The sequence below is a fragment of the Bactrocera tryoni genome, unplaced genomic scaffold, assembly GCF_016617805.1.
Source record: "Bactrocera tryoni isolate S06 unplaced genomic scaffold, CSIRO_BtryS06_freeze2 scaffold_760, whole genome shotgun sequence".
Classification (NCBI taxonomy): domain Eukaryota; kingdom Metazoa; phylum Arthropoda; class Insecta; order Diptera; family Tephritidae; genus Bactrocera; species Bactrocera tryoni.
In genome coordinates this window covers 64,185-85,981 of record NW_024396423.1, presented here as the reverse complement: position 1 = coordinate 85,981, position 21,797 = coordinate 64,185, and the positions used below count along the sequence as shown (strand labels likewise).

General features: G+C 35.3%; 1 long non-coding RNA gene across 1 annotated transcript in view; it reads right to left on the bottom strand.

Annotated features, from left to right (window-relative positions):
• The window catches only part of LOC120781946, a 69,641-nt gene extending 49,976 nt beyond the window's left edge, over positions 1 to 19,665 (bottom strand). Inside the window, exon 1 of the long non-coding RNA XR_005706196.1 lies at positions 19,511 to 19,665. This is a non-coding gene — a long non-coding RNA (uncharacterized LOC120781946). The remainder of the gene's footprint in view (positions 1 to 19,510) is intronic.
• Between the last annotated feature and the right edge of the window lie 2,132 nt (positions 19,666 to 21,797).

The following is a 21,797-nucleotide window of genomic DNA, read 5'->3' as shown; positions in this document are numbered from 1 at the left end:
GTTTTTGAGCCAAATTTTGTTCAGCGATGAGCTATGGCTCAATGGATATGTAAACAAGCAAAATTACCGCATTTCGGACAAGGAGCAACGTTAGGAGACTCAAGAGCTGCCATTTCATCCAGAAAAAAAAAACGGTTTGGTGTGGTTTGGGGACCGTTTTAATCACCGCTCCTTGTTTCTTCAAAAATGATGACGATGAGAACGCATCTGTCAGTGGCGACCATTATTACATTATAATAGTTTGTCAAAAAAGTCTTGCGGTATTTTCGCTAGTTTGCGCTGAAAGCGCGTAGTTCTAGTTTTATTCGTCGCATCGGGTCATGCTATCCCTTTGAGGAAAGCTCATTTCATGCTAACTCATGTTTGATTGATTGTCGTTTCTTTTAAGTCGTTCGTGAGTTATAGCGTCGCAAACATGGAGCAAAATAAAGATAAAGTACGGCATATTTTACAGTACTACTACGATAAAGGCAAAAATGCATCTCAAGCCGCCAATAAAATTTATGCAGTTTATGGACCCGGTACAGTTTCTACTTCCACCGCACAACGATGGTTTCAACGTTTTCGCTCTGGTGTAGAGGTGGTTGAAGATGCGCCACGCTCCGGAAGGCCGGTCGTCGAAAATTGCGATAAAATCGCTGAATTGGTCGAAAGAGACCGGCATAGTAGCAGCCGTAGCATCGGTCAAGAGCTGGGCATGAGTCATCAAAAATTCATTTCAATTTCAATAAAAAAAAATTTAATAAAAATACCGCAAGACTTTTTTGACAACCCATTAATAACCTACTATTTGATGATTGGCCACCAAGATCGTGTGATATCAATTATAATAACTTCAGTTTATGAATCACAGTTTCTGCAAACACAAATGCACAAATGAGCGCTCAGCACACACCTATTAGTGGTTGTATTCTATTTGTTTGCTTAGCTACTCTCAATTAATAATGCCATACCGCGCAAATATATTTTTACTTGGTGCTTTTTATTTTTTTGAACATATGTGTTCCCTTTCTAAAGTACCTAATATTATTTTAATACATTTCCAGAGGCAACTTAGATCTTTAAAATTTAATAAAACAATTATGAAAATACCTCAATTCTTTGAATATTTTGGCAAAAAAACCAAACTGAAAAATATCACAAGTCATATATTTTTATAAGCACTTTCATTAAATGGAACTGCAATATGTTTAAAGAAAATATATATTATGGTCACAAATATCTTTTTATTTTATATATGTAGATATGTATATAAAACTGCCTTGCATATGTATGTACGTATAAAAGCCCACAACTTGAGAAAAGATTTTCCAATTGTAACTAAAATGAATTTTTACAACTGGCATCATCAACATTAACAGATTTATCACATATACTACATTGATTTGAACAAAATAGGAACAACAATATAGTATTGTGAAGTTTTAAAATGTGTTGTTTTCTTATTGAATAAAATAGATACAAGTATAACTTACATAATTTTTTCCTAACAGTGATTAGAAATTTCTACCATACAAAGGTAAATAAAAACAAATATTAATGCGAAACTCTAAAACCTACAAGATATTTTTACCTCTTTTTGTTCACACAACTTTACAATCCGATATGAAGTAAATGTCCTCTCTTTAATTTGTGTACAGTGTCAGTATTGCCGCAACTATTCTGCGATGAACATCAAGTTTTGTAGCAATGTAATTGATTTTAATGCCCTTGGTTCCGTAAGCTAATATTCCCCTCACCTATCCCCCGTTTGCATTTTGCTTCAACAAATTTTTTTATTTCCTAGCGGTACAATAATAAAATATTTTCTAATTTTTATTTTTTTATTTCACTATTTGTTCGTAAAACTGTGTAATTATTTTTTTGAAATTTATCTTCTAAGTATTCTAATTATTTTTTAATAATCTGCTTCAAAACTTTCGCACGACCGACACGCCCAACTTTGCTTCGATTAATGAGTTTTAACATGATTGATTATGACATAACCATTATGTTATTATTCCCCGAATTTAAATTGATCAAAAAGGTGAGTATTTTAAAGTTGTTTTTGTGTATTTAACTTTTTAAATGATGTTTTTAAATTATGGCTGGAAGGGTTTAGGATTACGATTTCCCGAAATACACCTGGAATGTCCGGTCTCTTAATTGGGAAGGTGCCGCTAATCAGCTGGTTGATGTCTTCGTAAAAGTAAAGGTTCACAACACCGCCAATGTGATGGATGGGACAAGGACTGAGAGTAGTAGATCCTTGTAGCATTTACTACAGTGGCCATATAAAGCAGTGAAAATTCTGTGTGGGATTCGCGATGGAAGAAAGACGATATCAAAATCGTGCTTGGCGATTTTAACGCCAGGGTAGACAAGGAAGGTATCTGCCTAACTCGCAAAGTTACAATCAACCACATCACAACAATTCTCGAAAATTTTACGAACAGCGGCGACTAATGGAAGATTTCAAGACTGGAGCATACTCTTGTAGAACCCCTAGAGGTGATCTTGTGCCCAATGCCCAAAGCATACTAAAAGTTGGAAAGAATACTTCTCCAGCCTGCTGAGTGCAGTGGAAACATAACGCCAGGAGAAGGCGAACCCGATTCCTCAATCGATGACGATGGAGCAAACGTTCCACTATTCTACCATCAGGAAGCTCGAATAGCAATTACCCGTCTGAATAACAACAAAGCGGTAGGGGCCGATGGATTGCTGTTAAAAAAGCTTTGATTTTAGTATACCCACAAAACAAATACGGCTGTGTAAACTGACCTTGAACAATATCAAAAGCTCCGCCGGGATCCGGAACTACCTCTACGAGCCGTTCTATACCAAACGAGGTTTCAGACAAGCCAAGTCCCTTTCGTGCGACTTCTTCCACCTTCTTCTGGAGAAAATAATTCGAGCTACAGAACTAAGCCCAGAAAGTATACTCTTCTAAGAGTGAACTGCTGCTGGCGTATGCTGATGATATTGATATCATTGGCCTTAATAACCGTGCCGTTAGTTCTGCTTTCTCCAGAATGCATAAGGCAGTGAAGGAAATGGGTCTGGTGGTGAAAGAGCTCAAGACGTCGTCTCCCTCGCGACTAGGCACCCACGTCACTGTTGACAGTCATAACTTCGAAGTTGTAGATAATTTGGTCTATTTAAAAACCAGCATCAACGCCAACAACAACATCAGCATCGAAATCCAACGCAGAATATCTCTTGCCAACAGGTGCTACTTCGGACTAAGTAGGCAATTGAGAAGTAAAGTCCTTTATCGACGAGTAAAAAGAATAATCTATAAGTCACTCATTATTCCCGTCCTGTTATATGGACGCTGATAACAAGTGATGAGTCGACGTTACGAGTTTTCTAGACAAAGGTTTTACGAAAGATTTATAGTTTTTTGCGCATTGGCCACGGTGAATACCGCATTCGATTAAAAGATGAGCTGTATGAATCAAACGACGACATGGACGCTGGCTAGGTCATGTCGTCCGAACGGACAAAACGCTCCTGCACTGAAAGTATTTCACGCATTATCCGCCGGCAAAAGCAGAAGAATATGAAGGCTTTCACTCTTTTGGAAAAACCAGTTGATGAAAGGCCTGGCTTCGCTTGGAATCTCAATTGGCGCCAAGCAACGGAAAGGAGAAGAGGCTTTGGTCTAAACGTTAAGTGCCTAATCTAGTGAAATGCGATCATCGGGTAGACGTTCTCACACCAACTCATTATTTTAAAATTGTCCTTTTCGGTTTAGCTTTAATTACAAACTTCTAATTTAGGGATGATTTTAATTAAATTTTCGTTGTTGTTAAGTAGCAACAGGTGGCGCAAAAATAACCTTCCGACGTTTTTTTGGAAAATGAAAAACTTTTTTTAAAAAATTAAAAACTTTGATTGTAGATTATTTTTATTTGGTCTTTTAAATTTAGATATATCAAGCTGCGAATACGACTTCATGTAAATGGCTGCCGTCAAAGTAGATTGCCATTTGAGCCGTTTTTATGGCATTTTCCATCACTTTGGCTAGAACTTCCGACGATGGGTCCTTACATTTTTGACGGATATTGTCTTTAAGAGCTGCAAGCCCCACAAAAAGAAGACAGGAGCGGTCAAATCAGGCGATCTTGCTGGCCAGTGCCAAATCGCCAAAACGGGAGATTAGGCGCCCGGGAAATGCATCCTTCAGCATATCGGTTGTGGCACGCAGTGTAGCGTACCATTATTTATTTACGTGTATTTCGCATGTGTTAACTATACAAATGTCAAAACAGAACTAACATTAGAGATCAATTGCAAAACTTATAGCATCTTCTGATAGGAGGATAACTTTTGCGCCACACGATATATAAAAATTAGTGCCACTTCTCGTTGTAATTTTATGACCTAGGAACGAGCTCACCTATCCAACTCACATGTTTTTGCTATTTTTTAGATGGTTTCTTATGTGGAGTTTACACAAAATCGGTTGAGCGGTTCTTCGTTTATCCTATTTTTTGTAACAAATGAATTTAATAAATGTTAGTGGGCATTTTTGTGTCAAATTGAATTTTTTTTAAGATTGAGCTGTCAAATTGTTATGTTGTTATGTCATTCATGCGGTCATTTCATTGCGGAAGTGCTTCTATTAAAGCAATTTATCAGCGATAATTATTGCTTCGCGTTTATATTTATATACTCTTTCATCCAGTTGCTACAGAGTATTAGTGTTTTGTTCACCTAAGGGTTGTACTTTAAACTAAGCGATATAAATATAGGGTTAAGGGTTATATATGTATATCTATATATTTATGTATATATATATATATATAAACGATCAGGATAACGAGAAAAGTTGAAATCCGGTTGACTGTCTGTCTATCCGTCCGCCCGTCTGTCCGTGCAAGCTGTAACTTGAGTAGAAATTGAGATATATGAAACTTGTTGTGTGGATTCCTTAGTACAAAAAAATATTCGAGTTCGTAAATGGGCGTAAACGGACCACTGCCACGCCCACAAATCGCCAATAACCGAGAACACTGAATGCGAATCTTATAAGAGAAGAAAATCGGAGGGTAAGCCAGCTCACTCCCCATATAACAGTATTTTTAAAAATTACTAAAAGCCCGATAAATCAATAACTAAATGCCGGAGTGAAAATTAGACGATGGGCGTGGTCCCCACTTTTTAGAGAAATCCCATATCTCGGGATCCCACTGACCGATTTCGACAAAATTTGATACGTGGCATTTTTTAATATTTTTATGTCACGTTGTGAAATGAGCGACATCGGACCATAACCACGCCTACTTCCCATATAGCACAACTTTAAATTCCACTTGATTCGTTCAGTTTCCAATACACAAATCAAGAAGCATTAGTATAACGGGATGGAGTTTTGCACGAATATCGAATATTTAGACCCCAGTGCCTATATGTATTTGACTTTAGATCGGAAATGTCGGTCAGTGTGTGATATATACAACTGAAATTAAGGGACTAATCCATTTTTTATAATGGTATATCTGTGTGTAAAAAATGGGTTGCATCGGACCAATATTTCCCTCAGCCCCCATAAACTTAATATAAAGATTTTCGAATTTTAGGGATACTTTGTACCGCATTAAATCGGCCAATTTGTGAGTTATCCTAATGAAAATACAAGTTGCGTTCCAGAGTAAACAGGAATCTAGCGCGCCCTGGTGGCGCCATCTATATACCGACCAGTGCGTCAGAATCTGCTATCTTTATCGATTGTCCAGCAAGAATTTCATGACATTTCATTGATTGGAAGTGAAGTTATTGCGTTTTAAGTGTCAGTGTGTTTATGTTTTTGGTGCGAAAATGAGCTTCGAACAAAGAGCCAACATTAAATTTTGTTTTAAAAATGATAAAACTTTTACCGAAACGTTTCGATTGATGAAACAAGTTTATGGCGATGATTGCCTATCCCCTAGCAAAGTGCAAGAGTTGTTTCAACGTTTTCAAAGTCGTGTGGACATAAATGACGATCAACATGTGGGTCAATCAAAATCTGTGATCATCGGAAATTCCATCGAATCTGTGCGTTCATCAAAAATCAGCCGAAATTATTATTGAAATTCATGGAAATGCAATTGAACATCTCAAAAACATGGATTTATCGCATTTTGACTGAACATTTGTACTTACGAAATGTGTGTGCACGGTTTGTTCCGCACAAATTGACTGACGACCAAAAATTTCTCAGAATTCAACATTCGAAGGACTGATTATTTGACGAAAAATCACATTTTAACAATTAATCATTCCTCGTATTCACCTGATATGGCACCGTGCGACTTCTTCCATTTCGGAAAAATGCATTTTCCCATGAGAGGAAAGCGTTATGCTGACGTCGAGGCCATTCAAAAGGCTTGCACCGGCATACTGGCGGCCATACCGGCCAATGAGCTGAAATACTCGTTTAACATGCTTTTGGACCGTGCAAAATCTGTATTGAAGCAGAAGGAGACTATGTGGAATAAAATAAATTGATTTGCCGAAAAACCCATTTGTTATGTTTTATTTTTAAGCCCTGCTTACTTTGGAACACACCTTGTTTCATTGATAGCAGTGTATCTTTGTGCTGAAAATAGATATATTTGAGCGGAAACTTGGCCTAATCCCTATATAACTAATATCATTATTTTAGAACACCCAGCTCATTTCAATCTATGTGATTGGTTTTACACCTTAAAGTATTTCCCTGGCTTTGATTCTTGTAAGTTGCAAGAGAGTATAACGTTCGATTGCACCCGAACGTAGGCCCTCCTTACTTGTTAAACATATTGTTGAGTGCATTCATCCAAACGTGGAGTCTTGAATAGTTCAAATTTATACCAGTCCCGGATTCAGGAAATGTCTCCTATTTCTAATATAGTAAGGCAACAGAAATATAATCCAGAAATTTTCCATTATAATTCAGAAACAAAATTATAGACCGTTTCCAAGTTTGAATATAATAAACAATGCTAAGATACCACTGTAGTTACAAATTGTAGCAACGCATGCTCCGTGACTGAAAGTGCTAAATTTGAAACGACGAGGCTTGATAGAGGACTTGAAAAAGATGTTGCATTCGAATGATATATTCTCCACGGTTTATCCTCCAAGTTTTCTAACATAGAAAAGGCAAAAGCTGACAGCCAAAATCATGGTGCGTCGAGCATTCTGACATTTTAGGGCGTGTTTTTACAGTGGAAACTTATCTTGAAGAAACAACAATATGAACACCAATAAACACTGAAATGATAAGTACTTATGTTTTTTTTGCATGCACTGTTAGGAAAAGCCCATGTTATCTTCAAAGTAACTTGCGATATCCAATTGTAAGACGCTAGAAACAAAACAATGATAATTTTACACTTAATTTGCAGTACCGCCTTCATCTATTTCGTCGTACTTCATCCCTGGAAAAAAGAGAAAAAGATGAAAACGTTTTGCATGGTTCATTTCCAGCAGCATCACAACTCAAGTATCATGACTGAAGCAGACAGTTCCTTTCAGCAGGAGAAGACGAAGAATTTGCCAGTGACAGTCAGTGACGTACCTTTACCTCGAATATCTCAACTCATTTCCAAATTTCTGTTGTTGAAGTGAACGTAGGCATATAATTATTTAGGGCCGAGTATTGACGATCACGTGAAAAAGCTTCTCCTCGAAAATCCCTGGGTTCCACCTGAAGATTACACATTCCCTTTTTTACGAGAAATGTTTGTGGTAAAGAAATAAGAAAGTATGCCTCCAGGAAACATTTAAGTGTTACGTGGGTTACAGGTTTCAAAAAATTAAATTTTTTTTATTGTCTTATTAACTTATACATAGGTAATGTATTATGTACGATGTATAGACCATTGCTTTAAACTTTCAAGTAGATCCGAATAATAGTTTCAGAGATACAGACCTGAGAACTTTTGGTCCTAGCTAAGTGCGCCGTCTTTAAGCGCGTTTTTCTCGTGTGTTTTCGAGGTCGGGTGGCAAGATTGCTTGAGAACTACTCAACCGACTAACTTTAAGAAATTAGTAGGGACAAAAAGCGTTTTAGAACTTCTCGCCTAAAATACTTATCATGAGAATGAATGGCAGCGGGAAAAGCAACGATAATCATCGCAGCCGTGTGCAAATTTGAATTCATATTTGGGATCTTTCACCTATGTGATATTCTATCTCTATCTAGGATATCTCTAACTAAGATACGCTGTATGTAACGTTCTGAAATCTAAGGCAACTAGCTAAGGAATTATTCGATCCATTTATGCAAATTCGAAAATAATTGTGGCAGAACTGAAAGTCGACGAAGAAAAACCAAGAATCCGCGGCCGACAAACAAACCGCGAAAGTTTCGGTGTGAAAACTTGCGAAGAATACTACAGAATCTGAGTGTATGTACATTTATCATTTCAAGACGCGCTTTTCTAGGGAAGTATTGAATGGATTTCAACTGAGTTTGCTGCTTCCAGAAAAAGTATGTGCTTTGAAAGCCAAACAAATGGAAAATTTTATTGAGTGCTTCATAGATAGATTCAAATGACAACGTCATTATTTGAACAAAGGTGAACTTTATCACTGGCAGTGAAATTGGAGGCAGAAGCGAAAGTTAAGAGACAACAAGTTACCGACTACTGCATTAGAAACGCTGAAGAACTGCGTTAAATACCTATACCCCATAGTTCATCGTTTTTTTTTGCATATTCTGCACCCTTCTCTCTTCTTTTGGCTCTTGTAGATGGCTTTGATAATTTCAGAATTTTATTCGCTTTACCTGCAGTGTATTCTAGGTGGTCCTTTAATATTAGCCTTGAGTCTACTATTCCTCCCAGATATTTTAGGTGTGGCTGTGAATGAATCTCTACGGTGAGAGATATACTTTTCTCCACTTTTTTTGTACTTATGAGCAAGACTTTTGTTTTTGCTCAGCCAGTTCTAAGCTCATTGAGGAGAACCATTGGCGCAGACCGTTTATGCTCTCATTGCATTTGCTCTGGAGGTCATCGAGATGTTTCGCCACAATAAGGTCGTCTGCCTATGCAACTAATTTAATAGCTTTCGGTTGGGGTCTCCGTAGCACCCCATCACACATTATGTTCCATAGAAGGGGGCCTAGTACCAATCCTTGCAGTACTCCACTCGAAATAGACTAACTCTTGTCCGTTTTCAAAGTAACTAATAACAATTTCCATAAGATATTGAGAAGCGCGTATGTCATAATGAACCTTGATTATGTTTGCCAACTTTGCTGAGTTGAAGGCATTCTTCACATCCACACGCACGCATATGTGTGCGCTGATCACAATATTTTTTTTTTCGCCTTTCCATCGCTTGCCACTTACTGCGCATTTCGCAGTGTCAACGATATCGTATAATGCGTCAATTCTTCCGGCTATGGCCAATATATCTTCTTCACTAATGAGGAGTGGTGGCTCTACGACTTCGGTTTGAGGCTTAGCATAAGAAATAATGAGTTGTTTCGGAACAAAGTTTCGACGACATTTCTCATAAAGGATGCGCTTTTGTGTCTTATTTTTGAATTTTGGCATACAGATTTTGTAGCTGTTCCCCAGGAGTCTTCGTTTGCTTCCTCACAGAGTTTTTCAAAACACTTCTTTTTACTGCGGCCAATGGCTGACTTCAGAAGCTTCTTCTGACTTTTAAATACTTTTCTCAAATTGCTTTAATTTTCTTCACGTTGATTATGTTGTAGGCGGCGTCTAGCTGAATTATAGAGCTTTCTTAGTCCAGCTATTTCTTCATTCTACTAATACGCTGGCTTCCGGTTGTTGTGATGTATTGTGATTGTACGCAGATACCAAGTATATGGCTTCTTCGCCTTGTATAATTGCTGAACTCCATCTAAAATTTTGTTTCTAGATTCGTTTTTGGCATGTGCCCCTGCTGCGGTGTTTCGTCCTTCCGGCATATGAGACTTCAGCAATAATAGGCGTGTGGTCACTATTTGTAAATATGTCCGCCACCGCCCACTTAATGCGCTTGATAAAAGCGTCGTTGGCAAACATGAGGTCGATTATGGAGCCTTTGTTTTCCTTTTGAAAAGTATTTTGTGTGCCGCTATTCAAGATCGTAACCACGATGGTTTGTGCGCCTACTACTCCAAGCGGTCGAACACATATACATAATTTGTGATTTGCCTCTGGTTTCTAGCGCAAGTTCCAGAAGGAAGTCTCCAAAACCTTTAACTGAAATAAATGCCGGTTTGAAGTCATCAGTTTTTTGGAGATGTATACAAAAATTTTCACAATTATAGAAATTTTGATTGGTCGAAAGAGCGCGCCATTTTAGCACCGAGGAATAGCATTGATAGCCATTAATTTTCAAATTCAAGCCAAACTGCCAGGTGAAGTATTTTTTTTATTTTTATAAATCAATTGCTAGTGTTATGAATCAAGATGAGGCAATGAATTATCCAATTGAATTTTTAAATTCATCGGAACTGGCTGGTATGCCACCGCACTGCTTGATTCTTGGTTGGTCCTTTGATTATATTATTGCGAAATATTAATCCACCAAAACTGTGTTATGGCACCATATTGGCAGAGAAAAAGTTATTGCCAAATTTAATTGAAGATACGATATTCACTTCTTAATCAAAAGGTGAAGTATGTTTAAACGATTACGACGATTCCAATATCTTGTGCGTTTATCATTTGCTTTTTTACTATTTCACTTTATACGTAGCGAAGCACATTCCGGGCCATTAGTTAAAATATTGTAAATAAGATTTTCCTGCCCATAATCATCGTTGATAACTATATGTCGACAGTGAGCGTGAATAATTTTTTTTAATTTCCCTCAAAAAGAGTCAAAAATGTTTGAGGTCTTTTTTTATTCGCTGCCTAAATGTTATATTTTGTTGTTGGGAGTTTTATTGCAACATCTGGGTAAAGGCGGCTAAACAATTTTATATATTGTGAGCCATCTTCACACACACACATATGTATTGAATTGTACACCTAAAAACCACGGTGTTGCACACTTTCAACACTTTTCCAACAAAGCCATTACGGAATGAAATGACAAATGACCGAATAAAATCAGATACACTTGATTTTAATAATGGAATCTCCATATTAAAGAGGAAAATTCAACTCCTCAGAAAATTAATGAATAATCTCCGCAAAATAATTACAATAAAAAGTGATGATATCAAACTTTTGAAATTTGTGTGTCTTGAAATGCTCAATTTTCACACAAAGTACTTGACAAACATTTATCTTGAAATTGAAAAATTGTACTTTGAAATAACAGCAGAGTATTTAAAAATCTTAAACTCTGCTCGAAATTACTTATAGTTCCCTTCAGTGTGATATGCTGTTAGAAGTTTTTCCATAGAAGAAGAACCCGAATTTTTTTACCGCTTTCGCTCGGAGTTAAAAAATATTACAAAAGTTCCAATCTTTTATATATCTTCTGAAACTAAGAACAGTCAAGAGAAGTAAAGGGGAAGACAGAAAAAAAATGAAGTTGAAGAAGAATCCCTTAAAGAATTTCATGAAGCTTCAATAATTGAGGAAAAACCAACTGAATTGGTACCTTGGCATTTATCTCTTTCGGCAGGCTCACATTTTGGAGAAATGTGGGAAAGTGAAGTCCGTTTGAAGATAAGGATGAACCTGAAATAATCGACCACATTTTAGAAGATGATACTGAAGCATATGGGAAGAATGAGGAAGTTCAAATTTTGCAAACTATTGAAAGCAGCCAATAAGTATAGCTCGAGAAACTATTAAAATGCAGAAACAAGCGGATGATGACTCGAATGATTCTGCAACCACAACCAAAGGGAAAAGACCTTAACGTGGTGCTGGTGGTAGAGGAAATAAATACACACCAACGACTGTAGCAATATTGGGTACAAAAGTCAAGGAATGGAAGCATCGATATTGCAAACAGAAAAGGAAGACCAAATTAAAAAAAAATTAAGTTTAAGTATTAAACACCTACAGTCCACTCATTTTATATAATTACCTTCTTTCCGTCGGCAATAAGTTCAAATATCTTTGAACATGCTTATCATTGATAATGCTGTGACGTAAATTACAAAAATAATATACAATATCAGACACATAAATATATAAAAACACATATAGTCCACTAAATACATACATATGTACATAAATAGACACATGCATTTACATGCAATGCGCATCCAATAGAAAAAAAACAAGAAAAAACGTTAACTTCGGCTGCACCCTTCACAGGTCACTTTTAGTAACTATGTGTTTAAGTAAATCTAAAGACGTAACCGGCCAGTGGTTTTTTAGCCAAGTTATTTGCAAAAAACATTAAGATTATCTAATAAAGAAAATTTGATTAAATTGATCTTTCAGACGTTTATAGTTATTTAAAATTTTAGGAAGATTTATTATTAACATAAACTTAATGGAAAAAATTATAATATTTATATATTATTACATATATGTATATCATGTATATATTTACAGTTTGCTTTATAAAAACACCGAGCAAATATAATATATATTTATATAATAACTAGAGGACCCGTCCACGCTTCGCTGTGGCTGATACATAGATAATACTACTACTACCATCTATACGATTTCTATTAGTTGCATTATAACTATTCGTTAATAAGATATAGCATTTTTCTGAAGCAACTTGTGTTACTTTACAAAAAAATGGATCATAAAGCATTTCGTGTAATAATAAAGCATTGCTTTTTGGGGAACCGAGGACAATGATGCTCTAAAGAGGAGAAAGCTCTATACAAAGTGGTTGCCTCGCAAGTTCATAATCCAACAGAACAACGAATAACTAATTTTGAGAAGTGTTTGAAATAAAACCGAATTTTTGCGTCGGTGTGTGACAATAGAAACATAGCTCCATCATTTCTCACTGGAGTTCAACCGACAGTCATTCTAGTGGACTGCACATGATGAACCGGTTTTCAGGCGTGGAAGGATGAAAAAATCGGCTGAATTACTGAGCCAGTTATAATCTATTTCACTGCGTATTTGGTTGCAGTTCTTTTCTACTATTCCAAATACTTAGCAATTGTATTAGTTTTGAGGAAGAATCTGTTTAAAATTGTACGCATACATATATTCAAGGAAAGGAGGATGATTTGAAATATAATCTTTATATTTATGAGTTGAATTAAATTTTGACAAAAAGAGATAAAATGTATCCTATGTCCTTACCATGGTTCTAAGCTACCTTCCCACCAATTTTCAGTTAAATCGATTCAGCCGTTCTTGAGTTATAAATGGTGTAACTAACACAACTTTCTATGTATGTATAAGTATTTAGCCGGAATAAAAAAAGTATGCGACCGAAATCGAATGATTCAAATATTTGACAAATAAAAATATTGAAAAACAAAACAAACAAAAATTGAAAAAAAAAATTTGTATGGAAAAATGTTACTTTTTGGTAATTTTCCAATTTCCCTTAACATTTAAGAGGATGCAAAATAGATTTTGTCCGATTCTCCACCCTAGCCGATATGCACGCTAAGATTCACGAAAAGCGGTCGAGCGGTTTCAGAGGAGTTCAATAACGTACACCGTGACACGAGAATTTTATATATTAGATATATGTATGTATTTCTATAATACATATTTATGCCATATAAATTACATTACTCATATCCATGACTTACACCTAATGTTAGTATACTAAGTTATATAAATATTTAATCTAACATATATCTACATATGTAACATACATACATATCTATTTCTAAAACTTAAAAATATTCCGTCATGATCACTATATGGTGTTTCATATGTGATACATGAGGTCATTGCTGGACTCATGTTTGTCCATACCCAATCTATTGCTGTTTGTTGTTTTGTTGTGGCGGCGTTGTCCAATGTAAATTTAAATCCCTACTGTTGTAATCGAGCCTCTAAATCGTCAGTTGCTATGAGGCGACATATGTTAAAGTCTCCAAGGACTACTGATGGTCATTTATCCGACGGATATTATTTACCACTTGCTCTCTAAATTCTGGCAGTCTATACGTGGGGTTCCTGTACACAAGTGATAAAGAAACTGTCGAATTGTTTACGTTTAATAGTTGGTAAACGCTTGCTGAATTGTGACGTTAATAGAGAATGATTCTTTTGATAGATATTTGCACCGATCTTGTTTAGAGTATATTATAAGGCCGTTGGCCGGGCGTTGACGGGCTGACCTTGTTTCTCCATCAAGGCGTGCAATAACATTATAGCTCTCTATTGGAAATTCTTCTTGAGATAAAGCCCAAGCCTCAGCAAAGCACAAAATATCAACAGAACAAACCAGTTTATCTGATCTGATATCCGCAATATGATTGTTTAGACTCCTTACATTTTGGTAATAAATATCCAGGCGTTGTTCCGATTTTTCGGCTAAAAATCTGCAGCATGTAGTCAACGCACCTTCTGTCTAATCTATTAAGTTGAGTTTTAATGGGATCCTGCTGTCCAAATGAGTTCGGAGGAGACAATTTCCCGGTTATATGTATATAATCCATTGGCATTTGTGGCTCTTCTTTATCCTACATATAAAGCTGGCTTGCTAACTCTACCCTCTAGATCAGTGGTTCCCAAACTTATTTTGTCTACCGCCCACTTTGAGAATAAATACTTTTTTAAGCGCCCCCATATTTTCACCTATTTAAAAACCACTATAACTTCAAATTAATTATTGTGACCTATGTATGTATATTACCGGAGAATTCTAAACGAAACTTTTACTATAACCAGCAACTTGAAACGTAAGCGCAGTAGGTAACATACAACGGCGCTTAGGTCTCAAGTTAATTCTTACGGGCTCCACCTGCCAATAAGAATGATTATTGAAACACAACTTTATAGTATTAAAACAGAGAATATTTTATTAAAAATAAAACTAAAATAATGGATCCCTATATAAAAACTAATATGAAGGATGAATCTGATGCTGTTTAATAATTTTGTTAATATCAGGTTCCAATTTACTCAAGAATAGTCGCAAGTCGTCACGTTCGGTAACAAGCAAACGATTTTTATTTTTAGCAAGCAGTGTTGTCACAGCACTAAATCTACGTTCACACAAATATGACGATGGGAGTGCTATCAAGAATCGTTGAACGACCGACCACAATCTAGGGTACAATTGCGAGATCGGTTTTTGTAGCCAAAATTCTTAGTAACCATTTTTGAACTTGATTTTTATTTGCTCGTTTGTTGTCAATTCTATAAGTTCTTCTTCCAGCTGAGGTGACATTGCTGTGTTGACATTTGAAAACAAATCCAACACCCAGTCTGGTATTTCCAAGTTCAAAATGTCCTGGTATCGTTCGGTGAAGTCAATGTGGATGTTTTCCAAATGTTGGCAGTAGGCAAACAACTCGTCGTTTTTGCATGATACTGACAAATTCGGAAAATTGTGAAACTCACGTCTGCTCAGATTCTTTTTGTGTAGAAGCAGTTTGGCTGCGAAAGCAGCAACGACGTTTTTTGTTTTAATTAAATTTAGTTTATCGCCTTGCAGCTGGAGATTCATGTCGTTGAACAATTTATACAGGTCTGTCATGTAAGCTATATCATTCTTTGATGTTGTGAGCTTGTCTTGAAATTCTGTATCTTTAGTTTCCAAGAACTCTATAACAGAGTCAAACAGGTTGTAGAATCGAGTCAGACAATTGCCTCTTGATAGCCAACGAACTTCAGTATGAAACAACAAACGATTGAAATCCTCGTCATTAGTAACACAAAACTGATGAAATAATCTATCATTCAAAGAGCTGTTGCGGATTTTATTGACTGCTTTGATGACATATTGCAGTGATTGAAATAGTTTTTCACTTAAGTTTCTAGCAACTTAATGTTGTCTATGAATAACGCAATGTACACCAAGGACATCTGGAATTTTATTTTTTAAGTACGCTATGAAGCCTTTATGGCACCCTGTCATAGCCGGAGCGCCATCCGTAGCAACTGAAATAATATTTTTCAAAGGAATTTCTTTCTCATCGCAAAACTTTTCCAATATATTGATTATGGTTTCGCCTTTTGTATCGGTCTCTAAATTTCTATCCTCACATATTTTCTCATCTTTAATAAAACTCACGTAAGACAACAACAATGCTTCATTAGTTGGTAAAGTGGACTCATCCAGCTGAATTGAAAATTGACTTGACCTCAGGTGATCGTACAATGATTCTTCAATGTTTTCAGCCATTTCATCAATTCGTCTTTGCAGAGAATTATTACTCAAAGGAATTTTTCGGATAATATCTGCGGCCGGTTTATGAAGCACGGTAGTTATTACTTCATTTATTGCTGGCAATATTAACTCTTTTGCGATGTTATGTGGTTTGCCTTTTTGAGCAATTAACAAAGAGATATTGTACGAAGCTCGAAGTCCGTCGTCATCTTGCTTAGCAGCCGCCGAATATAATATAGATAGAATAGAAGATGCTTCTTCTCTAGGTCTTGAAAATATGCTACATTCTTGTCTCTCTTATCTGGATACATTTTATTCAAATGATCTTGCAGTCTTGAAGGCTTCATTGTTTTTAGACTTAGAAGACACAAAGGCGAGGATGGGATTGTGGGGTTTTCAATGAATCCGAATTTAATATATTCCGCACAGTATTGCCGTCTCTTTTTTTGTACTTCCGACATTGTTTTGCTTTGAGAAATACGTTTAACTTCGCGAGTAGTGTAAAGGAGGCGTAAGTAATGCTCATCTATTGCGCGCAAAACCACAAATGAATATAAAATAAATATTACATTGTTTATATAGGAATGCTTAAGCACAATTATTATATAGTAGTCCAAAAATATGAATTCTTATTTTTCCTAAAAATACATTTGTATAAAAAGGATCTTTCTCCTTTTCGTATTATCTTATTTTTCCCAGAAATACATTTGTAAGAAAGGACAAGGATCCTTTTTTTTATTTTTCACATAAAAGATTTAAGGAGTTAAAAAGCTCAAAACGTGCGTTACATCAGCTACCTACCCGACGTCATTTCGCAAGTGATAAAATAAATTATTCAAGAGCTCAAAGCATTCGCTACATCAGCTCGAACCTACTCACCCTACACCTTTGTGCAAATGATTATATTATGATAGCAAATGCCCACATACAGATTTGGCAATGGCAATAGCAATACGTTTGACAGTTAGTATTCTATAAATTCTATCCTGTCGAGATGCCCCGTTATGAAACGGAGCGACCGATTGACATGATTTTCATTTTTTCTATGTTCAATAAAATAGGACAGATATATGAACTACGCGCGAGAGAAATATAGAACCGAGTTTGAGCAATTTTTTAATTCATATTAGTTGATGTTCACAAGGTGTTGTTGAGAGTCGAGAGCTCATGTAGTCGTTGTCTAAGAGGCCTCCTAGCTAAATAAAATTACAAATAAGCCCCCAGGCCTCTACACAACGCCCCCATTTTCTTTCTGGGTCTCTTACCGCCCCTCTTGATACCTGCAGCGCCCACAAGGGGGCGTTATCGCCCACTTTGGGAAACACTGGTGTAGTAGACAAATTGTGAAATAAAGAGATTTTGTTAAATTGAATTAAACGGGTTTTGGTTTTATTTGTCAATCCAGAGATACGAACCTGATAAAGTAAACTAGTAAGGAGTAAATTCGCAACAATATGGTATTATATCTAAACAAACTATCAACTAGTAATTAAGTATCATACTAGTTAGTATAAATAGAAGTAAGAACCATCTAATAAGTTAGTCTTAAAAGTATGAATAAAGAGTACACATTTCGGTGCAGCTCAAAATATGTATATTCTTTTGACTCATTTTTACTTAATGTAAAAATTATACATTGTTCCATACATTTTAAGAGCGATAGGCGTACAAAAAATTTAATATCTTTGGAATGGTATGAATGAACAAAATTTTTTTGCAGTTTATTAAAGGTGAATATTACAAAAAATTATGTAAAATATTATTATTATAATTAGACTTCCATATTCACTTGTAATGAAGGCTTATATTTGAAACGATAGCTGTTTTTCATAGAACAATGATTAAATTTTTAATTGGAATTTCTGAATGCGCATATACATACATATACACATTTATATATGCTTATACATGAGAGCATACATATGATTAATATGATAGAAAATATATGTATATATTAATATAATAAATTTAATTTCTATTAATAAGCAATATTATACAAAAATATTTATAAATAAATTATATTATGAAAAAACCAAAAACAATTATTAAATATGCAAGTCCAAATTGACTATAAATATTACTTTGAATGCATTTATACAAAATTATACTCAAATCAATAAATATGATTGCATATAAATCTATAAATAAATAAGCCAAAAGATCAAAAATTACAGGAATGATTCCATAAGTGTATACAAGTCTTATGATAACTTGTTATCTGTTAAACTGTTTAACGTCAAGGTTGCGTGTGTCCTAAGTCAGCAGAAGTTATCATAAGAAAATGTCAATGTTGCGGCAAAAGTTGCGCGTAGCCTGAGTCAGCGGAAGTTATCGAAATAATGATTACAAAGTTCAATGTTACGACAAAAGTTGCGCTTGGCCCGAGTCGGCATTCTTTCGCCGGTAAGAACAGGAAACTGCAGTGCAGCTGGCAGCGGATGCCTTCAGGGAGTGTAGTTTGCTGATTTTTTAGGCTGAAATATGATTAGTATTAAGCCATTTGTAATAAAACCAAAAAAGTGTCTATTTTTATTAATAATTGGCGCCCAAAGTGGGGCATAGACGAAAGTTCTGTTTAATAAAAAATTTTTTTAGTGAAATCTAAGAGAAATCGCTATCAACAAACCAGAGAAGAACCGAAGAAGATGCTAAACTTGTCAGATCACATCCTCCAACGGAAATGCAGCATTTATGGAAACCTATTATTGTAAGTTGAGAAACTCATGCTTCATTATTGTGCGTGATTAAATTAATATAAAGTTTTGTGGTTTCCCGGTTTACAAATTATTGGTGAATAAAGAAACTTTGAAACGTACAACAAAGTTCATATTTTAGAGGACTGTGATTATCTGCTTTATTTTAATTATGCATTTCCTGGTTGATTGTCCTATTGAACCCATAGTTCTCTTAACTAGTTTCCAACTTTGAGAATATTAACTTATCAGAAAGAACAAAATAAAAAAGTGAAATGAACGAATCAAGTCTAACTCAGATAGTGAATGCAGTTGTTACTGCGGCATTGGGGGTTCAGAGAAGGGAATTTGAGGAAAACTCAAAGGGTTGCAAGATCAAATAGGTAGTTGGTCAAAAGAACCGGTGGTGAATAAATTTGAAAAAATAAAAATTATCTCTGGTAGGAGATGCGAAGAACCACTTGCTGTGGTATCGCAACCTGAATTTTCAGGACAACCTGATTATTATGTTTCTTGGCGAGAGGCGGCACATAACGCATACGAAATATTTAAGAGTCACGATGGTAGCTCTCGGCATTATCAAGTTAATATATTTAGACAAAATTAAAATATATGCAATATCAAATAATTTTAATACAAGGAAAGTTAAAATAACTTTTTTTTACACTATACGATCACATTTGATAATTCCAAAATTATACATGTTGTTGTTGTAGTAGCAGAAAATCGTCTTGAATTATTTTGAAAAATGCTGTAGAGTCGACAGTCCTTGGCCGAATAAAAACGAACGGAGCTTTGCGTCTCATAGTTATGCCTTGATTCCTTTCTAAAAAAGAGAAATTAATGTTGAATAATTATTTTAATAATAATTCGAAGACTAAATTATGTAGTATAATTACTATTGTGGGTTATCGATAAGTAATCATAGGATGATAAGAAATCCAATTTTATTAAAAAGAAATGCATGATTGATTAATATCTGTTAGGTGATTTTTCATTAGTAGCTTTTAACTTAAAGTAAAAATCACATACATAAGTATCTAGCTTTGCTTGTTAGAAGAGTGAGTAATTGTGCGTGCTAAAAACATTAAATAATTTTGGTGGAAAAAGGCAGAAAATCGACTCATCAATCTGGAGAATCCAAACCGCGGGATTCAGATGTATTGAACTGCACTTTGACAGCTGATCGAGTTAAGGAGGTTTTGACGTTTAGTAATTGAATACGAGCGATGGCCAGATTGAAATCTTACCAAAAAAATATGTAAATGGAAGTATTTGTTACATTGTTCAAGACCACTTTTAAAAAATGTGAAACAATGAATATTAAATGGATTTGTGAAATTTAAACGTATTTGATGAAATGTTTTGTAAAGTCAAGCATCACAGTATTATTTTTAATGGAAAATTATTAAAAACATTTTTTGATTGTGAGCTAATAAGCTTAAATGCTTTTATTGGGTATTGAAAGGTCAAAAGTCATTAACACACCATAAAAAGATTTAAATAGTTTGTCTACAAGGTACGTTCCACAGTAAACAGGACTTACAAAAAAAACAGAACAAATGTTTGTTTCGGCAAAATCAATTTATTTTAATCAAAATAATCTCCTTCTGCTTCAATACAGCTTTTGCACGGTTCAAAAGCATGTCGAAGGAGTGTTTTAGCTCGCTGGCCGGTATGGCCGCCAGTATGCCGGTGCAAGTCTTTTGAATGGTCTCTACGTCTGCATAACGCTTTTCTTTCATGGGCAAATGCATTTTTCCGAAAAGGAAGAAGTGGAACGGTGCCATATCAGGTGAATACGGGGAGCGTCGATCGATGAGAAGGTTTTTGGTAGTCAGTCAATTTGTGCGGAACAAACCGTGCACACACATTTCCTAAGCCCAAATTTTCAGTTAAAATGCGATAAATCGATATTTTGGAGAGGTTCAATTCCATACCTATGACGATTTCGGCTGATTTTTGATGAATTCACACACAGTTTCAATGGAATTTCTGGTAAACACGGATTTTGATTGGCCATGTTGATCGTCATTTATGTCCACACGACTTTGAAAACGTTGAAACAACTCTTGCACTTTGCTAGGGGATAGGCAATCATCGCCATAAACTTGTTTCATCAATCGAAACGTTTCGGTAAAAGTTTTATCATTTTTAAAACAAAATTTAATGTTGGCTCTTTGTTCGAAGCTCATTTTCGCACCGATAACACAAACCAACTTACACTTAAAACGCAATAACTTCACTTCCAATCAAAGAAATGTCATGAAATTCTCACTAGACAATCGATAAGGATAGCAGATTTTAACGCACCAGTCGACATATAGAGCTAGATTCAACAAGTTTCTTGTTTACTTTGGAACGCTCCTTGTAAATATTAATTAACCACTACATATATAGTGATTTTTATTCATACGAAATGTTGGGTGTTTTAATTTAAATGCCCAAAAATTATTATTTTGTCCAATCTGGCAATAACGGAAAATGTTATAAAAACGCTAACTTTGAAACGCTCTCACACTGGTATAAGTTGGACATCCCTTTATCGCTGGTCACTGCTTCTGCACTCCAATACACCTGAAGACCGTGCTTTGGATTCTCCGGATTGATGAGTAGATTATGTAAATTGTCTGTCTTTGCCCACCAAACTTATTTAATTTTTTTTAGCACGCCAATTACGCACAACACTTTTAACAAGCAGAGTTATATATGTATGTGATTTTAACTTTGAGTTAAAAGCTAACTACTGAATTTCTTTTTAATAAAATTGAATTTCTTATCATCCTATGATTTTTATGTTATCGATAACCCACAATAATATTCATGCATAATTCGGAGACTATCAATTCTTAGAATAATTTTTCAATATTCATTTCTCTTTTTTAGAAAGGAATCAAGGCGTAACTATGAGTTGACTCTACAGCATTTTTCAAAATAATTTAAAGACGATTT